Source organism: Octopus bimaculoides, chromosome 1 (assembly GCF_001194135.2).
Source record: "Octopus bimaculoides isolate UCB-OBI-ISO-001 chromosome 1, ASM119413v2, whole genome shotgun sequence".
NCBI lineage: Eukaryota > Metazoa > Mollusca > Cephalopoda > Octopoda > Octopodidae > Octopus > Octopus bimaculoides.
Window position 1 is genome coordinate 37,513,996 of NC_068981.1, and position 6,023 is coordinate 37,520,018.

At 30.8% G+C, this 6,023-nt stretch overlaps 1 long non-coding RNA gene across 1 annotated transcript in view; it reads left to right on the plus strand.

Annotated features, from left to right (window-relative positions):
- The first annotated feature begins 1,859 nt into the window (after positions 1-1,859).
- Positions 1,860-6,023, plus strand: part of LOC106869757 (uncharacterized) — a 5,768-nt gene continuing 1,604 nt past the window's right edge. Inside the window, exons 1-2 of the long non-coding RNA XR_001409439.1 lie at positions 1,860-1,963; positions 3,627-3,838. This is a non-coding gene — a long non-coding RNA (uncharacterized LOC106869757). The remainder of the gene's footprint in view (positions 1,964-3,626; positions 3,839-6,023) is intronic.

Here is a 6,023-nt window from a genome sequence, read left to right on the forward strand (position 1 = left end):
TTACCACCTAAAAACAGGAAAATGTATTGGATATTGTAGTCCTGGATATACAAAAAAGATAGACTGCTCATGGCTGGAATGCCTTTGATTATAGGTGTGCTTGATCAGGGTTGACTTAATGTTAAACAAACATAACAATGAGAATGGGGATGAACCAGTAAGTAATTCTGTTTGCTAGATTTAAAAGCCATATCTTTCTTAACAGCTGATGCTTGGATTAGATATACTTTAAGATTTCTGCTATCATTTGAGTGGATGCTAAGCCCTAGTTTATTTACTATTTAGTAATATACTGGATAAAATTCTAATTTATTACAGAGACTCTTTCCTTTCAGAAAACTCTGTTTATCAGTTTTATGAAATTGCCACACCTTATGGAAATAAAATATATAACCTTATAGAATTTGCTTATACCTAAGTAACATAGCTTAAGAAGTTCAATATTATTGACATTGACACCATGCTGGTAGAATGATACAAACTGACTATTCCTTGGTCATAGTGGCATATCATGGTTATTACCACAATTTCTCTCCTGTGCTATCATGCTGAACATACTGTGCTCAAAAATAAACATGATATCATCCTTGTTTCTAGGTGCGTATTATTAGGTTTGAAAAGAAATTATGATCAGATTGTATCACAGTAATCCAAGAACTGAATCATAAAGAAAATCTGTTTCTATTTATATATTTTCAATAAAATAATACATATAACTTAATGAACACAGGATATGTGCTGGTGGAATGTTACTCATTCTTCACTCTTCTTTGTCATATTTCCATTATCCTGCCATATACCCAGTTCAGTTTCAGGAGAGAATAAGGTGTGGTGTGTGTAGAGTAATCTCAGAACAAATGTCACCGCAATTTATAATTAGAAACAGAAAAATTAGTTTCCCATTATGATCCATTATTATTTTATTGAGTTAGCTTAATGTTTATGATGAATGTTGTCTTTGGTAGGTGAACAGCACACATCTAGCATATTCTGAGATGTACTTGTTTGGTTGGTTGTATGGCACAATTTGAGTTGGTCATTCATGATATGCATAATGAGAATTTATGCCAAATTTTTTTTGTATTCCTGCTTTTAAGCACCTGTCAGCTTATTTTGACAGCCGGTATTACAAAAGTTGAAATGTAGAAAAATTCTTTTCTGGAACTGGTTCTCGAAGTAAATGTAAAGCTATAAATAATAACATATAAATATTAAATTGAAAAACCCTTTTTGTACAGAATACCAGTCATATCTACTGGAGATGTGAGTTCATGTCCTATGGGCAGCCTTTCACATTTTCTATCCAAAAGGATTTGCAACCCAATATATTTACATGCTATTATTTATAACTTTATATGCATTTCAAGAACCAATTCCAAAACAGAGATATTCCATATTCTCTTGAATGTTTATACATTCTTATGACGTCAAACTGAAATGTTTTAACATCACAAAATCTCATTTCTCTTCACATCTATCACTTATTTTACTTTAGGAAAATGTTGTTCATCATTTTTATTTTATTCTGCATTTTCCTTTTACATTCTAAAAATACCACACTATTTTCTTTAAGTCTAGGAAGAATTTGGTTTATGTACTCCACACTCACACTGAAACTTGAAGTACATTGTATGCATTGAACATATGTTGATATGCTTCACTATCATGAAATGCAATATGAATACAATGATAGGAAAATCATGTTGAATTTTATAGCTATTATTAAAACTTATTGCAACATGTTCACAATGAGTAAAAACCAATATTTTTGTTATAATTTGTTACTTTCAAATGAATGTTTTTTAAACAAAGCATTTCAGAAGTGTGATTACCTGAAAGGTGGAGTATAAACAAGTTATCGTACCATGAAAGTAGAGGGTGAAGAAAAGAAAAATCAATGAAAGAGATGTGAAACACAGAAAATTATTAACCCTTCCAATCAATATTTGTCTTGGAAAATAAGGTAAATGGTGATGATGATGATGATGATGATGATGATGATGATGATGATGGTGATGATGGTTGAAAGTTAAATAATTATTTCTGTCAGTTCTTTTTCTTCACCTTTCAAGCTCAAATGTATTTTTGAACTTCTTATGCTTAGTCTTCTTGTTTCTCACCTTCCTGTGGAGGGTGATGGTATTTCACTTCCCTTGTCACAGTGATGGTGCTCAGGTGCTATTTCGTTAATTAAGAATCAAGATCCATTTTACTTAACAAGTAGTCTTTAGAGTTGATACAATCAAATCTTGTAGTGACCTAATTAACATATCAAATTGACTAATTCACATGCTAAATAGAAAATGCTCCACTTAATTTATTGAATTATCCTTCCTACTGTGACGTGTGAAATGAGATCCGTCTGTTTAATTTTATCCACTAATAAAGCTATGCCATTAGAAAACTGTGTGAAAGCTAACCATCTGGGAAGTTTCCTTTCACATAAAATGATTCATTAAATTTGATATTATGTTATCAGTTTACTATCTCTATAACACTACTTCTACATTAAATTAAATAATCTATTTTGTTTTTACCTGCCCACAATTGTTAATACAATATTTGCTTTGCCAGTCACTTTCAATGTTTTCTTTAACTTTAATTTTGCCATTGTAAAGTTGTGGTTGCTAATGAGAATGTTATTTTACATTCTTTGACATCATTGTTCTGTTTTGATACTTCTACATCGTTTTTAATTCCATCTCCAGAAATTTCTCACTCATTCATTCCTTGATACCTTTTCAATTCTAATAACTCTCGTAACCAATCAAATTCCTAGGAGTGTTTTTGTTTATAAGAAAAACAGCTAATAAATTTATTTATTCAAAGTCTTTCTCACATCTAAGTGCCTCATGTTAAGTCTCTCAAGAAGATTACAGCTTTAAAGATTATAGCACTAAATCTCAATTCATAAGTTGTCTACAACTAACTCAAGCTTCACCATATTAGAGCACAGCAACCCATGTTCTGAAAACCTCCCTCTGATTCTTAATTTGCCTGAATTTGTATTTTTGTTTGTCAAGTGAAACATCATTAATGCTTTTCCCTTGATTGACTTTTCTTGTGTAAGAGCAGTTGCTATTTGTATTACTGTTTTCTTAATAAATGAATAATTTCTTTTTTAATTTTATGTATCTGTTAGTTGCTGGAGACTACACTAATCTAAGAGTAACATGTCAGGCCTTTTGGAAAAAATCAGCTGCAATTATCTGTAGGCCTTAAATATATCTTCGTTAATATTATATACATAACTGTGGACTTTAGAAAAAGGTATTACAACTATTACATTACATAGACAGTCACACACACATGCACATGCACACACACACACAAGCATATATACATAAATACAGATGCACATATACACACGCACACACTCACGGACATATGCACATACATACATGTATATGTGTGTGTGTGTGTGTGTGTGTGTGTGTACACATATACATATAGGACTAATGCCTGTTTCCTGCTACATTTGTTTCATTGTTTCATTAAGAGTTTTTATTTTAATATAAGCATATACAATTAATTAGATTGTGTAATACGTAATATAAGTCCCAAATCATCAGGCAATCAGGTAAACAGGTAAGGTAAACAGATGAGCAATGTCTTATAATCAACAGATTATCAACAAGAGAAATTTCTAATCCGAATACCAACATGTACGAAAATTAAGGTCGATTTATCCTCTGAGCAGTCACTCAAGAAACGATGGTTGAACAGGGTTGTAAATGTGAAGTCAACTGGAATATCAAGATCTATAACAACATAATTAATCTAAATAACCTCACCCACAAAGGTGAATAGAGGCAGAACTCATCCGATATAGTTGATGGTAAGTGCTAAACAAACATTTAATCCTAATCAAGACAAGTTCAAAGGTAGTCATGGACAATATTCTCAAAACTCATTTATTGTATAATTGGCATTATGTTTTAATTCACTGAATTAATCATGCTAAAAGTGGAGAAGGGAAAACGGATAAGGAAAAAGGAAAGAACTAATGGAACAAGATAATATAAATGAAGTAGAGGGAAAAACAAGAAAAAGAAAAAAATAGATAGAGAGGGAGTAAAAGATAGAGTGAAAAACTAGAGAGAGAATTGGTCAACACTGTGACTGGAAGGTTGATTGGTATTAATGAATAAATAAATGTGTGCCTTAAAATAATGAAATTTTTGTATGTAACACTGTATGCTAATTTAAAAGTATAAATTCATAAATTTAGGAGTTCCTGAGCATATACATATAGAAGAGTGAAATATGTAGGTATCATTTGATTATTTGGGAAGAATTTATCCGTTGGAAAGTCAGTTCTTACTAGAGAACGTAAATCAAAACTAATAACCCAATAAATAAGTAGAAAGTCATTAACCTAATATTTATATCGACCAAAATTGTCACAATATTACTCAGAATAAAGTAAGTCAATCAAAATTATACAGTTCAGTTGTTATCCAAAACATAACCTAATGATTAAAAAATTATTTTGGAGTAAGCAAGGAAGTGTTCAAAGAGTTTATAGGAATTATGAAGGTTATAGAGATCATAACACAATCAATGTTAAGGGAATTTATAGGACAATATCACATAAAGAATTATAATGTTTGTGATTAAGGAGGATGGTGCATTCATTATAAAGATATCCCTATCCTAGAACTAAAATAAAATCATAAATACGTAAAATATATATTAGTCATAAGTATTGGTTGCTAGAGCTAGGGTGGGCAAGGCTTGTTAGTATATGCACTATTACAACGATAATGATATTAGGATACTCTATGCTACATAAAAATCCTTCAAGAATCTTATTACTCATGCTAAGGCCCATGTCCAGGAAAGACCTAGAGAATCAGTTTAAAGTATAAAATGTGGACATTTCATCCTTAATTCATCTGATTTCTAAAAATTCTATACAGCTGCAATAACAACAATATCTATCACTAACAAATGGCTTAGCATGCATTGCAATACTTCATGTTAGACATCTTTGCCACTTAATTACCAGACTTTTGCAGAGAGCAATGTTGCTTTGGTCTTATCCCTCTTTCTGAAGGTATGAAGATGATTACCTATCTTATTTTGACAGAAAAAGTAGATCCCACGTAGGTGAATATATGTAGGTAGTTCTAACATTACATTTATACACGGTATTTTTGGTTAGATTTATACTATTATTACAGTTAATATCTGTGTTAACATGATTGTCAGCATTATTCATAATATTACTATTGCTACTCTCACAATTATCCATATTCATATTAGTTATTACAACTATTATTCTGTAGTCACATTTTTATTACGTAGTTGCACTTCACTACTGAGCATAGCACCGTGTGCCTTGGGTATGTGCTGTGGTTTGTTTCAGCGTTGTTTTTTTATTGCTTATTAGGTCAAAAGTTGACAGATTATTTGAGTTCTACCAAGTAGATGGCTGCAGCTTTCAGTCTTTTCAAGGATTGTCTGTCTGTCTGTCTGTCTTTCTCTCTCACTCTCTCACCCACTCTCTCTCACTCTCTATCTATCTATCTATCTATCTATCTATCTATCTATCTATCTATCTATCTATCTATCTATCTATCTATCTATCTATCTATCTATCTATCTATCTATCTACATCGTATGTGTGATGTATATGTGTATGCACAAACATATCATTCATACAAACATACATATAATATTTGTGCGTGTTGAAGAAATTAATGGCATATACTATCGAAAAGGACAGTGAATCAGTTCAAACTCCTTGTTCTTGAAATCAAAGTGTTTATATTTCTTTACTTCTATTTATGCATATATATTTATCTAACTACGTATTAATGTTTGTTTGCTCTGATATAAAAGAAAGAACTTGTAAAAATCTAAGAGGAATGAAGGACTAACGTCCAAAACATTAAAGTACTTTTATCTTAAATGAAGCATGAAACTAATACCATATTTGTCAAACTTTATTCTTCCTGTATTGTTCTTTTTATCGTTTATTTTATTTACACTATATATATATATATATATATATATAT